The sequence below is a fragment of the Pseudochaenichthys georgianus genome, chromosome 24 (genome assembly GCF_902827115.2).
Source record: "Pseudochaenichthys georgianus chromosome 24, fPseGeo1.2, whole genome shotgun sequence".
NCBI classification, from domain to species: Eukaryota; Metazoa; Chordata; class Actinopteri; order Perciformes; family Channichthyidae; genus Pseudochaenichthys; species Pseudochaenichthys georgianus.
This window is the reverse complement of record NC_047526.1, coordinates 10,203,295-10,219,177: the sequence shown is the minus strand read 5'-3', so window position 1 is coordinate 10,219,177 and position 15,883 is coordinate 10,203,295.

Genomic DNA, 15,883 nt, shown 5'->3' with positions numbered 1-15,883 from the left:
AACAAAGAGATAAGCTCATCCGCACTAAGAGCAGAGTTCACCTCTAATTTACAAATCGGAGAAGCATTAAAAACATCTGAAAACTGTGAGGCAGTCAAGGGGTTAATTGAACGCAGACAACGCGCAGGGGCACGTGATTTGACTCCTGCGGAAGGGATCGAGGTTGTAAACAGAACCGGTAAATGGTCTGAGATACGCGTTGCTGCACAGATTTCATCCACAGATTTCATCCACAGAAATAGACAGTCCAAACGATAATACTAAATATAAAGTGTGTCCTTTTTCGTGTGTTGGGCCAGCCACGGACTGAATGAGACCGAAATAATCGAGGAGATTTAAAATGTCCCTAACCAGAGGTTTGGACTCGCAGCACACATGGACATTAAAATCTCCTCAAATTAAAACACGATCATATTTCACCATGATCCCGGACAGAAAGTCAGTGATGAAATCCTTATTGGACTTTGGCGGACGATACACGATTGCGCAGAGTATAGGCGAGGCCGGGTTCAGTTCAAAAAGCTGCAACTCAAAGCTAGCATAGCTAGTAACAGGGTGAAACAATCGGCATTGGAGATTAGCTCTAAACACTGATGCTATGCCCCCACCACGGCCGGTGGTACGGGGGGAGCTAAAGAAAGTACAGCCGGGAGGAAGAAGTTCAGAAAACGGTATATACTCGCCAGCGTGGACCCAGGTCTCCGTCAGGAACATCAAATCCAGATCACGAGAGGTGAAGAAGTCATTTAACAGGAACGTCTTGTTTGCTATTGACCTAGCGATTAGCAAGGCCATGCAAAGTTTTCTCTCCGGGCTGGCCGAATGTGTAGTGCACAGACGAAGATGTGCGTGTTGAACGCCGCGCGGGCCGGGAGCAGTCAGTCGGGCAGGAGGAGCTGCCAGCGGGCCCAGGAGAGGCCGCAACTCCGGAAAAACAGGGCGAATCCACCGAACCCTCAGATGGCGTGCAGCGGGAGGGCCATGACATCTGATGCGTAGATAATTCCCAGAAGAAGCTGTCAGGTATGCTTTTTGATGGACCAGCGCACCACCACACTTTCCCGTCGTCTAAAACGCTTTCGGTGAGGCAGGATGCAGGGCAGCCGGCGCAGGTAGGTGGGAATATCCGACAGTAGAGGGGGAGGGAGGCGATTTACGGTTGCCAGATGTAGGACAAAAGCAGGATAGCTAAAGGCAGAGAGCTGAGGGAGCGGCATGCCGACACAGGCGCCATCTTGGATCCCTTGTATGTGTAGTCTGTTCAGGGTCACCGCACTCGCATGCAGCACTGTCTGCCAGGCCCCACTTCTTCATCGATGTTTTGAAGCGACCATCCCCAGTTCATAGATGATTTAGTGTGGTCCATTGCCGGCGTGGTAGGTCGTCTCCTCCTATGGCGCCATCTCCTGGGTCCCAGATGTAGCGATGGATGCGGGAGGGCCCGGCTAGCTCTCACTCCTGCTTCCAAACAGCCGCCAACCATGCATCTCTGGAGAGGTCCTCAGAGGTGGAATTGAGAATCTCTTGTGCTGCCTTGTTGAAGGGGAGGCAGGACTTGAGCCTACTTAGGGGTGCTGCTCTCGTTGTTATGCAGAATGTGCCAGTCATGCTTTTGGGCTTTCCTGGCCAGGGTGAGGGTGGCAGCCTCCCGTCGGAGGCCGGCCGGAGCTATTCCCGCGAGGACTGGCAAGAGGGACACAGGGTTAGGCTTCAGGCATCCAGTTATAATCCGGAGGGCGTTGTTGATGACCACGTCAACCTTACTTGCATGAGGGCTTCTGCTCCAGGCTGGGGCACAGTATTCCACTGCAGAGAAGACCAAGGCTTGGGTTGATAATTGCAGCGTCTTAGTGGAGGCTCCCCAGGTTGTCTAGCGAGGCGGCGGATCAGCGCGACCCTTGATGTTACCTCGGCCTTGACTTCTCATGCTGAACCATTATCAAGAATATAGCCAACAATGAATCAGCCTTTTTTGCTTTTGTCAACTCATAATATTTCCGTGTGGCCTGGTTGCGAATGTTCCCCAATGCTTTCTTCTAGACATGCCCAGACCAAGCCCGGAACAGTTTGATTGTTATCAGCCACAAATGCAACAACAATCAGAGGATTAAGTATGAATGAAAAACCACAATAACATATTGATTTTCAAATTGGATTGAATGCATTTCATAGTCTACAGAACACAGTGATGTGTAATGAAATTCTCTACACATAAGAAAAACAGACAAATCTACACCAGACAACTGCAAATACTGAAAAACAGTTGCACAAAACTTTTTTATGGTGTTATGAAGCATTATGGGTGTTTTTCTTTAAATTGGAGGTGGCAACTGTATTATGTGAAAAATGCTCATAGCATACAAACCCCAACAGAGCACTCGGGTGAACCTTCCATCACAAAGAATGTGGATTGGCAGGCGGGATATGATTAAAGTGAATGATATATGGAGGTGTAATGGAAGTGATGATAATAATGGCTGGAAATATTATTGCCTGTCTGCACTGTCGGTTTTGTATGTGGTCTGAGAGCCGCTATGACATGGGAGAGAGAAGCTCCAGGAATAAAAAATGCTGCACAACAAACACATTTAATGACGAAATTGATCTGCAGCTTTCCAGAAAACAGAAATGGAAGTTGTTCATGATTTAGAGGCCGCTGCGGTTTGTCCAACAATTCTTCTGCTGTAATCTCCACTGGCAGCGTGCTGAAAACATTCAGTTTGAATCCAGCAGCCCACAGCATTGTCTGGTCTTTATTAACAGTCTGAGGACGTATACTCGGACCGATGCTCTCCTGCTCATCTAATATTCGGCCGGAGGTTGTATGACATTCCTCTGGGGGGGGGGCGAAGTGCCTGACATTTGGAAGTAGACTCTCATAGATAGAGTAATAATGTCACAGGGGCTGTTGGTGTATTTTGGGCTGGAAAACACAGGCAAACAGCAGACAGACAGGCATTGTCTAATGTGGAGAGTGATTTATTCAGACGGCCGAGAGATGGAAATAACCTCTGGAGAATATTGAGTTTTCTTTAGCTGCAAACGACTGTCCTTAAGACTGAATAAATCATATAAGGAATGTGCACAGGAGTCATTAAAATAAATCCCACTGCTGTTGTGTCTGAGAATAAGTCATTTTTAGAGGAAGCCTTATGAGTGCCTTCCCTGCATTAGTTTGATACCCATAAAATCGTCTTTTAGTTATATGACCTTCACCCACATATCTTAAGGAGCTCCTTACTGGAAATCAATGGAATATCCTGTTAGAGGGATTGTTGCTTTCTCTTTTTGTTGAGCAAATCTAAAAATGTTACAGCAACACAGAGCTATCAGTGTAACTGGGATTTGAGTGAGTCCAGGATATGCAAAACACCACCTGACGTTTGTTTCGCACTAACTCACTAATCCACACTTGGCACAAAGAAGCATAGTAACACATCAACAAAAGGCAGGGGTGAAGCAGTCTGCTAACACGTTTTTATTTGTTTTCATTCAAAATATGAAAAGTAATAACTTTTTAAATGTTTAATGAGAGAAAATGCATTGTTGTTAGGCCACAAAGATACACATGAGGCATTTCAGTAAGCAACACTGGATGTTAATTCCCTTTTCAAGGTTCCTTGATAATCAAAAAATAAATTAATCAAAACCCAAGCTATCATTTTGGTTTATTCCACTCTTTTTTTAACGTTCAAATGGATAATGTGCTTAACAATCGCTGGGATACACAGGTAGTGATTCTGGGATTTGCTATGTGATTGGATTTGTCCCACCATGGTAAATACAAAAAACAAAAGCATCTATAAAAACTCCATAATCCACATTAACGATTACTCACCTAAAATCCAGCGAGACTTGGAACTATGAGGAGGAGATTATGCTATGTGATATTTAAATGGTGGAGAAACAATTCAAAGCAATAGATAATGAGGTACAAGTAGTTTATGGAGGTTATATGAAATGTTTTTAATTCTTTTTGACACATTTCTTTGGATAAATCCATTGCTACAAAGCTGACTACATGCATAATTCTCCATGACGGGGCAAGCAATAAAAAATCAGATGTTATACTCAATGAAAATACATAAACCCTTATCTCCTTCATACTCCCTGCACCTGCAACGCATCAATAATTACAGCACATTTTTCAAATCCTGAAGGCCCTGACACACCAAGCAGTCACCAGAGAACTCACCGACGCCGACTGTTGCGTCGCCGTGTTCTTCTGCGTCTTGGCCATGTGTCGCACTGGAACACACCACAAAGACTTCAGCCGAGCACATACAAACTGCGCATGCGTGAGTGGCAATAACTCTCCTTACCAGCAGGCGGTGGTAGTGTGTATTCGTCATTCAAAAGAGGCAACAACCGGAAGACAGAGAAGAAGAACATGTTTCGTGCGGTACTGGAGCTATCAGCCATTGGAGTGTTGCTTGTGGAAGACATTCTCAAGCAACCGTTTCGCTTCTCATGCACTGATTCGCTAGCTGAACAGCCAATCAGAGTGATTTATTTGTCCCACTGCCTGTGCGTCGTTTCATGCCGTGCAAGGCCAAATAAGGCGTGTGACGGCCGACGGAGCGGGACACACCAAATTGAGTTTGGGCGACAGGGCACGCTTCGTCGTCCGACTAACGAAAACGGCCGATTTCGGCCTGGTGTGTCAGGGCCTTAACACATTCGAAACAGATAAATGGCAAACTCTTTGCATTTCTCCAGTAAACATAATAAAATATACAGAAGATTTTAGCAGAATATTCACAATAAAATGAAAGATAATCTGTAATTTTGGAAAGAGCCATCTAACGGCCGGTCCACAGACAGGCATGAAAAAAATCTTGAAGCTTGGCGATTTTTTGCGAGCAACGCGACCAACAACCAATCATATGAATCTCCCGCCCCCGACATACAAAGCAATAGCAATGTTAAAACGAAATAAACTGGATATAAACTCCCCAAAGAGGCGAAAACCTACCAGTTTCACCCACTGTCTCTGCCACCTCCCTCCATGCCTGGTTCCTCCGGTTTGTATCCCGGTAGGTGAAGAGGGTCTGGTCATACAAAACCGGGTGATTTGCTACGGCGATAGTTAGTTTCTCCTCCGACTTTTTTTGAAATATAGAAATGAACGGCGGGATATCTCTCCCAGCTTAGACGCGGTTTGATTGGCTACGGCTTCAGCTGTCAGATTTTGGGAAACGGGATTTGATTGGCTGGCGCTGGCTACTCCGGCGTCTCCGGCGTCAGAAGTTGAACATTGTTCAACTTCTGTCGCCGGAGACGCCTGAGACGGACCGCTCTGCTACCCACAATTCAGTTCGGCGAAAAAGCGAGGCTACGTGACGTCACCCCATTGAAAGTGAATGGGCAGATTGGAGCTTTCGACGCTGTCGACGCTGTAGTGTAGACAGGCCGTGATCGGGAGCATCACAAGTTGAACATTGCTCAACTTTTGATGCTCACAATGCTTCCAAAGCCATGATCCGCTCCCCACAATGCAGTTCGGCGAAGATTCAAAATCTTCTACGTCACCCAATTCAAGTGAATGGGCGAAGCTTTGAAAGATTTTTTTCATGCCTGTGTGTGGACGGGGCGTGAGTGTTATGCTGGCTTGAGTGAGTTTTGGAGATAAGGGTTGTAAGGATTTACTTATTGAATAAGTGGTTTGTGTTGTTGTCTCATGACATGTTTATGTTGTTGCTTCGATTGTTTCAACTCCCTCAAAACAAAATGACCAATCTCAAGGGGCTTATCCTAATAAAAAAACAACATTTGCATATATAGTAACCGTTCAGCCAAGATCCATATTGGTAATGCAGACTGTATGCACCAATAATCATATGATTTGCCACCAGACAAAGCTTGACGCCGTATTTTACAGTACTTTTATTTCAGTGTTGAAACAAGGGAAAGTTGAAACTTGGGAGGAAAAAAATACTACTTCCATAAAGTCGATTCTCACAAGAGACCCTGAAGCTGTAAAGGTGCAGTGGTCCCTCGCTGCTGAAACCGTAAGAGCAGGCAACACGGAGAAAACTCAATACCTCCATGCTCTGTTGGAGCAGATTTATTTCTCACTGCTGTATTTTCCCTCATAAGTAACAGTGAGACTGTTGCAGAGCACTGGGAGTACAGTAGGAGTGTGTAGGAGAGGAGAATGGGTGTGTGTGTGTTGCATCTGGCTGTATAGGCTTAAAGAGCTGTGTGGGTGTTCCTGTACAGGTACTCCTAAGGGGGTGTGTGTGTCTGTGGGCATCTGTGTGTGGATAAAACTGTGCACATGTTGCTGTCAGTGGCAATTGATGGATGGGGTGGAACATCGTTTATTGACACAACACCTTCATGTTTCACAAGGCCATCAGTCATAGAGAATGCCCATCTGCTACTTTAGGCATGGCTGGTAATACACACACACACACACACACACACACACACACACACACACACACACACACACACACACACACACACACACACACACACACACACACACACACACACACACACACACACACACACACACACACACACACACACACACACAGCGTCAGAATGTTTTCATACATTTCCTGCCAGTCGTCATGACCTTCACCCGTAGCCCCATTCAGGCCTTTCAGCTTATAGGTATTTCAAAATGACATTTACTTCTGACATCGCTATATCAGAGTCCATCAGGGCCTTATAATGCCAAAAGGATGTCTTGACAAAAGGAAGCATTTCTGGAATACCAACTAAGGTCATTGCTTATCTTGTGGCCTTTCAATCCAACATTCCTGTTTTTCGTTTTGTTTAAAGCTCCACAAAGAAACATTTCTTATAAACATCAACTCACTTCAATTAACAAAAAAGGTTGCTTGTGTGTCTTTTGGCTGTTTCTTTTGTTTCAGAGCACGGACAAAGTTATTGTTTTGCCACGCATTGGCCCCTCAGGTTATTTTGCAACAAATAACGCTCCAACACATTGTACCTGATTTGCTAAGGAGTGGGACTTCTCTAACGAGCATGTCACAGGAGAGGCAGAAAATACAAATGTGAAGCTAAACATTAGCATAATATGTCCTCTTTAACAAGCTTTTTAAAATAAAGACAATTTACTGTAATTGTTAACAATAGGGATAAACTAATGATCATTTATTTATGTTATGATTATTTACTTATCAACAGATTGATAAATCAATTTTTTAACTATATCGGAACTAAACATTTTCAACTGTGCAACAACATTTAAATAGTCTTACAAATATTTTTATTTTATTTCCTTCTTATTTTTGTCTAAGCTCAAGGAGCCAGAGTAGAGGGCTTATAGAGCCGCATGCGGCTCGAGAGCCGCGGGTTGCCGACCCCTGCCCTATACTAATCATTTGTGTATCATATATTGCTGAGTTAACAAGGAAATGTTTATATTCTAGTAGTATTTACATCCAACAACCTAACAAGTAATTGTCAATCATAATTGAGGTCACACAGTATAGCTTGTAATAAATACGTAAATAAAAAACAGTTTTAAAAAGGCATCCTAGTGCATATTAGAAATATGTTTTAGGGTACATACATCTTTTATTGGATGCTAAAGAGGAGCAAGCAACCATTTCTTAACTAACATGAATAGGAAGATAATATCAGTCACAACCTCCCTCTCTCTACAGCTGTGCTCTTATTATTTTCCTTGGCTCCCTACAACCTCTCCATCTCCCTTTCTCCCAATCAAATACACACATTTCAAACACATACAAGGACCTGAGTCTCAAACCTGGAATCCTATCAGGAGACCGATTTTTATTTTCTCTAAAATGATGCCTTACAGCATAGCTTATTATGCTTGTGAGTTTACCTGCACTATTCAACCGGTAAATCATTTATGTATCCCAGTGGTGAGGTATCCGAAACAAAAAATGGGCCACTGTTTGTTTTAACAACAGCCATGTTGTCCCATCTGACCTTTCCGCTCTTTCTGATGACCTGAAAATCAGTTGCTAGGGACAGATGCTACAACATCTTGTGCTTCTCTGTTCCCCAGTAGGAGAAAAATCGAGATACTAGGCGAGGAAATAAAAGAGGTATGGGATGGGTGGGAGGGGGGAGAGCGCTGTCGTATTTTTCGAGCTAGCAAGTGTCTCCTTCCTCGGCAGTGACACATACTCAGGATCTTTCTCTCCTCTTCGCCGCGGTGTCCTCATTACGGTTAATGCGAGGTTGGTGGCAGGGGGCCGTGGCGCTGCCTGCGGATCTCGAGGGAGTAATGATGGGGGCCGGTGGCCAAGGGCCCCAGGGGGAGGTTTGTTGGTGGTGATTCCCTCCTACTTATGTAGAGGCCACATAGGTCAACGTTACCCCCTCGCACACATACACTCAGACAGCTGCAGCTCGCTTGATTCTCTGTTTGCCCTTGGGAGAAAAATGGGAAGAGAGAAGCAAACAGCGGGGAGTGTTTGCCCAGGCGCACACCGCACCCCATCCATCTCCCCCGCTCTCTCGCTGAGAGGACACAATCATTTCTCCCTCTCCTCTCTCTGCCTCAGTCCTTGCCTCCATCCCCTCGGGGTGTATTGGTCCAGTCGCGGTTCAGCGCCGATATAATCCTTTAACGCCTCTAATGATCCAGAGGTGCTCCTCCTTGATGCCAATGGGCACTGCTGGGCTCACACCTGCTGGAGCGGGTTAAGATAAATGCCAGCGGCCACTCAGGCATCTGGCCCCGCATTAATATTAAACAGGCCGACTCTCATCTCCTCCTCACTGAAGGTGCGAAGGTGCCAAACCTCAAAGACATATCGCAGCTTAATATGGATTTGTGCAAACCGAGGGAATGGAAGAGCGGTGATAACGTAGCGAGATTCAGACTGCATGTTAAGTTTGTGACTTCCCATATGTGCTGAAGTGAAGTTTATTTCTGGGGATGGGGAGAGTAAACCTTGCACATGGGTCAATTATGGTTGCATTGTGTGGTTTTAAGCCACACAGCTTCTAAATCTAAGATCAATCCGTACCCATCGTCTGTGTCAGGCTTTTCTGAAAAGATCCTCAGATATCATTTCGTTAGCTCTTCGACAACAAAAGCAGAAGCCTTTGAGAATATCCCACCTTTGTGTCCTCAAAATCTAAGTCTCGGTGCTTCTTTAGAGCTGAGGTTAAGTGTGTGACAGTCAAAGCAGTTGCTAAGCGAGTACCAGCAGAATGTGGACCTGGTTTAGAATCCAACCTGACAGTTTCAACTTACCTCAGGTCAGCTTGTCTCTCTGAATCACCTCATTGTTTGAATGTACCTAATTGCCACTAAAGCTGAGAACATATTTCACCTTTCTAGCAGGGTTAACTGGTTCGCATATTTTCCTTTAGATGTTCTTAGCGAAATGGCTATAAGGATCAGGTGCTGTTGACCCGTCAACTTAACCCTTGTTAAGTTATGAACGCAGCTTAACCACAGGAAAGGACTTGTTGCTTCTGTGACGCAAGTACATCCGTAAGTGGGTTTTAAAGGTATATTGCAACATTTGTCAATCAGGATCTAAATGTCCATTATGGCTATAATTGACACTGTTGTAAATATTAGATAAATGCAGCCTCAAGATTGGAAATTGATGCTAGAAAAACGCTCCTACAGTTTGAAGAAAACAACTCTCCATGTTATTGCTACTGCCTCATTAGCATGACCACAGGCTAAATGGAAAGTGGCAACACGGTGACATTAACCTACACAAACTGCTGTGCAGGCATGAATATAGCATGTAGAGAATACAAATAAGGAACATTTGCTGACACGGTGACCTGGAAGTAATTACTTGTATAATTTCTTCCAATTTTTTTTAACCAGAATGGCTTTTTAGCTCTGCTAGGGAATGCAAAGGTGGACTGTCAGATGTTCATGGTCTCCAGTGGATACATTAAAATAGATTGACTTTAATCCGATTATTCCGTAATTTAGTGAAATATCGCCAACGCTATGAGATGAATGGCACAATATTTGAACAAACACTCACAATCGCTAGAAGTTGAAATAGGATGTATTTGCAGATCCCTTACATTTTCTTTTAGCTCCACCATCAGTACTCTATTTGGATTGCCGACTACTTTGGTTTAAGACAATTACCCTCAGGTGTACTTGCTTATTAGAAAACTTTAGAATGCTTACATGCTTAGCTAAGATTGTTACTTAATTTAGTGTAGATGCTTTGTTAATATGATAAGTATTATAGTACAAAAAGAGATGTTATACTCTTTATTTAAAGTAATATTAACTAGTTGGGAAACTTTTATACATCAGGTTGGAGCTATTAATCTGTCTATTTTGCCTGACAGCAAGAGGGTTCTGGGTCCATAATAGCAAACCAGATTGACCCTTGAGTTAGCATGCTCTCCCTACGTAACCTCAGGATTTCTCATGTTTCCTCCAATGACATGCAAGTTATGTTAATTGTTACATCTAAATAGCCTGTTAGTGGGAACAGTTAGCATGCAGGATTGTCTGTCTCTATTTGTCAGCCGTGATCTTTTGGCATCCTGTCCATGCAGGATGAACCCCGCCTCTTGCCCAATGTCAGGTGGTATTGGGTTCTGTAAAGGATTATTGGTTGTATAATGGACTAAAAGACAGACATTAATATGTTTTTGCACTTCGTCTGAAGGAACTACTCTTGGTTTGAATGTTCTACAGTTCAACTGTCACACATGTTAACATCGGGGGCCATGTTGGCCAACTTTCATTATTTTCTTTGATATGGTGTGTTTTGTAAATGAATGAAATCCAAAGTGCATCAGCAATGCTATTCAGTTTGCTACAACAGCTCCAAGGATTTCTTAGGAACTACTTTGTGTTCAAACTTAGGATTTTTTCGAGGTTGTTAGAGACTTTATGTAAAATATTATCATGTTGTTCGTAATGGGAAGAAATATGAGTGACATCCTGCCTGCCAATTTTCCTTTTAATGCATTTACATTTGCCTCCTCACCTGTCAAAGACAATACGCTGTCAATGTGATAACAGCTAATCTTTTGATGTGTCATTGCTTCATAAACAGCATGATGCCACATGATATCTGCTATCATGTGGCATCGCCGGATAGATTAAGGTAGTTCATGTGCCAGCAGGAAGAAAAATGGATGCATCAGTCTAGCAGTGTGAGTTAGATTAGACGTCATCTTACTTCACTGCAGGGATAAGAGCATGAAAATATAGCCCAAGCCATTTTCACGCTGAGCTTTTAGTTTGATGTCCTGCATTACCTTAACCTGGATCTCAGTAAACATGGGGAATTAGGAAAAATAGAGCAAACAAAGGCAAGTACATGTGTTTTATGCTGCACAGCCACCATCAAAGCAGATTTGTATCATGATCAAGATTGCTCATAGTTCGATGGGTTCAAATAAGAATTCAGTCTTGTGTATACACATATAGCTTTTATTAGACACAGCTTTCTTTATGCTCATTTAGTCCAGAACCAAGAAGATGGAGTTGTTTTGGCGTCCATTCAAAGCAATGCGCTCCAGTCCTTTCACCCGAGTCGAGCTGATAGCACAAACCCCAGGGTGCCTTTTAGCGGCACATCAGACTTTTTTCATCTTCTGTCTTTTGCCCGTCGGTGGCCTTTCATGCAACGGCAATATCATCTCATTGTGATCTCATCTCATGGGGAACAACCTCAGAGGCAGACAAGATTGAGATCACTTTGAATTATTAATATTCATTCTCGACAAAGAAGCAGGCGGGGCGGGACTCCCGATCGTCAACACAGCTGAGTGTTCAGACTGTCACAGAGCCAGTGTCAACAGTCAGAGTCAAGCTGTGCTCTCCCACACAGACACGCGCACATTACGCACATGCATGGATGACCTCCCATACCTAAATACAGACTGTGACAAATGTGAGCGCAAAGAGAGGGCTGCACACACACCAACCATTTTACGGCCCTTTCAGTCCGAGGTGGGGCTTTGTGGGCTCCCATCTGTGCACACAGCTCCATTTCCTCCCAGCCGTGCTTCCAATCCACAGACACTATGGAGGACAATTCTAACTGCAGGAGCAGGAAATAGTCTCCACAGTGGTTTTATGTGCCGTCGTGTAATGGCTTCCTGCAGTATTAATCAGAAAACATAGAGACTATCATCATCAGTACTTGATTTAGAGCACACTTTACAACCGCTGTTGTTGGCAAAGTTACATTTATTCATTACTTCCTTAAAGTTTTGAACTGTGAGAGCACGACACTTTTTTTTAGTTTGAAGCATTTTCTCTCTTCTCTACATGTCTCTTTAATTTTTGTACTTAAGTAACCTTGGTTCTCATCCCCTTGAGGCTCTTAAAGGGCAATTTAACAAGCCGTACTCTGTTTGGGTAATCTAAATCACAGTGAATTGATACTTTTTAGTGTTTTTATATTTAGTACTGTCTGGTTTTATAATGCAGAAATAAAAGCCAATCAAAAAATAAAATAGTTTGCGAATGAGCAGGGCCGTAAATGTGCTGGCAGAAGTATATATTACAATGCGGACAAATCCCTCGCCAACCAACAATGGACGGATACATTTGGTGATAATGGCAGTATTTCTTCTTTGGTGTTGCTTCCAAACACATTGGATACGTTTTAATATCAGGATTCAACAAATGTTTATCTATTTTTCCAGGAGTTAGGTACATTTATATTTTTGGGTTAGGCTTAGGAACAAATTAGCATTCTGGATATATAAGTAGAAACCAATGTTTTGTTTTTCTTGGGGTCCACTCTGGGAGGATAAAACGTTTGTGAGCACACATACACATACGCCGCTGCTCGAGTCCTCACTAACACTAAGAAAGTGGATCACATCACTCCTGTTCTGAAGTCTTTACACTGGCTTCCTGTGTGTCAAAGAATAGATTTCAAAATACTGCTGCTGGTTTATAAAGCACTGAATGGTTTAGGCCCAAAATACATTTCTGACCTCCTGCTAAATTATGAACCATCCAGATCTCTCAGGTCTTCAGGGACTGGTCAGCTTTCTGTCCCCAGAGTCAGAACTAAACATGGTAAAGCAGCGTTCAGTTATTATGCTCCAAATATCTGGAACAAACTCCCAGAAACCTGCAGGTCCTCTGCAACTCTGACTACTTTTAAATCCAGCAAGAAGACTTTTCTTTTTGTCGCTGCTTTTAATTGAACTATTCATATCTTAGACTGCACTGTAACTTTTATCCATGTATTTTTTTTTTTTATGTTTGAAATTTAAACTTCATTAATTTCTCCATGACATTTATGAGAGGGACTGCTCGAAAGTAGGATATTTGGGATATCCATCGTAGCCAGGGTTTACGATCAGTTTTTGGGTGATTTGTACTGAGGAACAAGTATCACAGCACCGACGGGTGAAAAATAGTGTTTTGGTAACACGGGGTGTTCAGGTAACACTTAAAGACTTTGTTATGGAACGCAAAGCAGGGTAGGGGGCTAGTACACCCTCCTGAGGGTCCGATTGTGGATGTCATGCGAGCATAACATGGTCTAAATTAACAATCGGGACGGAAATGTTCGGATTTCCAAAGGGAGGTTCTGTGAATAAATAAAAAATCAAGAACCGAAATAATTGAACTATTCATATCTTAGACTGCACTGTAACTTTTAATGTTTATTTTATTAGCTTTTCTTTTTAATTACTGATTTTAAATGCCATTTTCTTAATGTCTTTAATTTTTTGTTTTTCTTTTAATGTTTCTTTTATTATCTTTTACTGTTTTTAAATGCCTTTATCTGAATGTCTTTCATTTTTGTAAAGCACCTTGAATTGCCTGGTGCTGAAAGGTTCTATATAAATAAACTTAACTTGCCTTGCCTTGCACACACCCAGACAATCATACAAGATGAGTTAAAGCTTGCTACAGAGGCTAGGTTTGTGTGTGTTCATGAAAAGCTAATACAACATTAAATTGAAAATAAATGCGTGTTCAATTGGAAACTTTTGTATCTGACTTAATTACGTCAACAAAGCGGCTTAATGCGCTGGCTAGCATTGGCATTATGGTTGGTGTTTAGTAGGTTCTCTAATGGGTTAGGGTAAAGGGTATCAGTGCCTTGGCCCTTATTCTCAAGCTTCAGATAGTCTATCACAGTTCATATTCTATCACATGATACTACTTGTATTTTTCACTTTTTGTGAATAAACTGAAATGAATTGAATACTTCGTCCCATAAACAGTATTTTGGATGTCAACAATATGTTTATCTACCAAGGAAAGGTGGCGCTATCAGACCTCAGCACTTGGGTCACTTCCTGCAATTTTGTCAGATTAAGTTCCCACTGGATTTCTCTTGGAAATGTTCCGAGACCACCTCTGGCAAACAGTACATAACTACTGTAATAGCAACTGCTGTGGCATGGCTTCAAATCCCACTGTACATTGCTAAATAACATGTGTGCATTCACTGAAATACCAATGCAAATGCTTTAGATTCATGCCTTTTAAAGAGGAGGATTCCCTCATACTGCTACTTGCCCACCGTCTACTTCACATGGCTCCATATTCCTGCATGATTTATATCGCATCACATTGCACAGCCGCTAGATATATTGGACAGCGTACTGGGAGCTGTGGAAATGCGATAGCTATAGAAATGGATAGGCAGCTGACACTGTGTGTATATCATTGTATGGGGGGAGTGACTTCAAAAGGAGGATAAAGGTGCGGTCAGTGAGAGTTGAGCAGCAGGCAGTCCCAGATGTGTCCCAGTGGACGGAGGAGGTTCATTCTTTTTTTGTGTGTCTGTCTGTCAGTGTGATTGCACCAACAGATGGGCGCTGACTTCCTAATAACAGGAAACACTCTCAGTCCTCTGTAGGGAAATGACATCAACAGGGATCAGGAAAACCCCTGCTTCATCCCTGCAGGGACACTTGCACTGGTAGGGCTGCCGGCCAATAGAAATGCAAATGAAGCCTGTCGCTAACCTGGAAATACAATAGACCTAATCCATCAATTATCCGTGTACACACACAGGATTGCTGAAATGTAAATGTGGTGTTTGTTTTGTGCTGCAGAATGTTCTGTCTTCCATGATTAATTGTTTAAATGACGATGGAGTGTAAAGACACATTCCAGCCGGGTGAGTTTCTGCTCATTTCCTGCATTCCTTTAGTGTTTTACGTCACTGAACATTGTTTTCCATAGAGCTGAAAATGTAGGGGGACACTTGACAGTTCCCTTTGTTTTTCATGACATGAAATGCTGTCAAAATATATAAAAAAAAGGCAGCAGTTCCACAATATGAATCCGAAAAAATCTATTTTTAATTTCCCTTTTCATTGTTTGAACTTGAGCTGGCTGCAGTGGCTTGACTTTGGTTTCTCTGTTGGTTTGGACAGGCTGTAAAGGCGAGGCAGGTCGTAATCTGACCACAGAGACTGCATTTCTGAAAGCATGCATGGAACTGCTCTCAAAATGTAATATGAGACTGAAATATACAGAAAAATACTGAAATCTGTGGAGCAAGCATGTTAAACATTAAAGTGATATACGGCATTTTTTTATGGTCATAAAATTCAATAAAAAGAGCAAAGAGTATTGAAGGCTCCAAGTGTGGTTGTGTATCCAAAACCTTATGTGTCTTATTCATCTGTGCAAGAAAGATCCAAGTACTAAACATATAAAAAGGGTCAAACCATTTGTTATGACCCGGCTCAAAAGGCCACAACAAAAAGGAGACACACCATGTTGACGGTTAACAAAATATGTTTATTTAGGACAAACAAATCAAATTAAGTCAAAACCAGTAAAGTTTGAGGTGTGGATGTCAGTGGTATCAGTAATGTAAATGCAGGGTGAGGATTGTATGGACATGTATGTGTGTGAGAGTGTTGAAGTGCACAAAGTAAAGCAACTGAAGAAACTCATAGTATACTCAACCAAACCGGAGTGCCT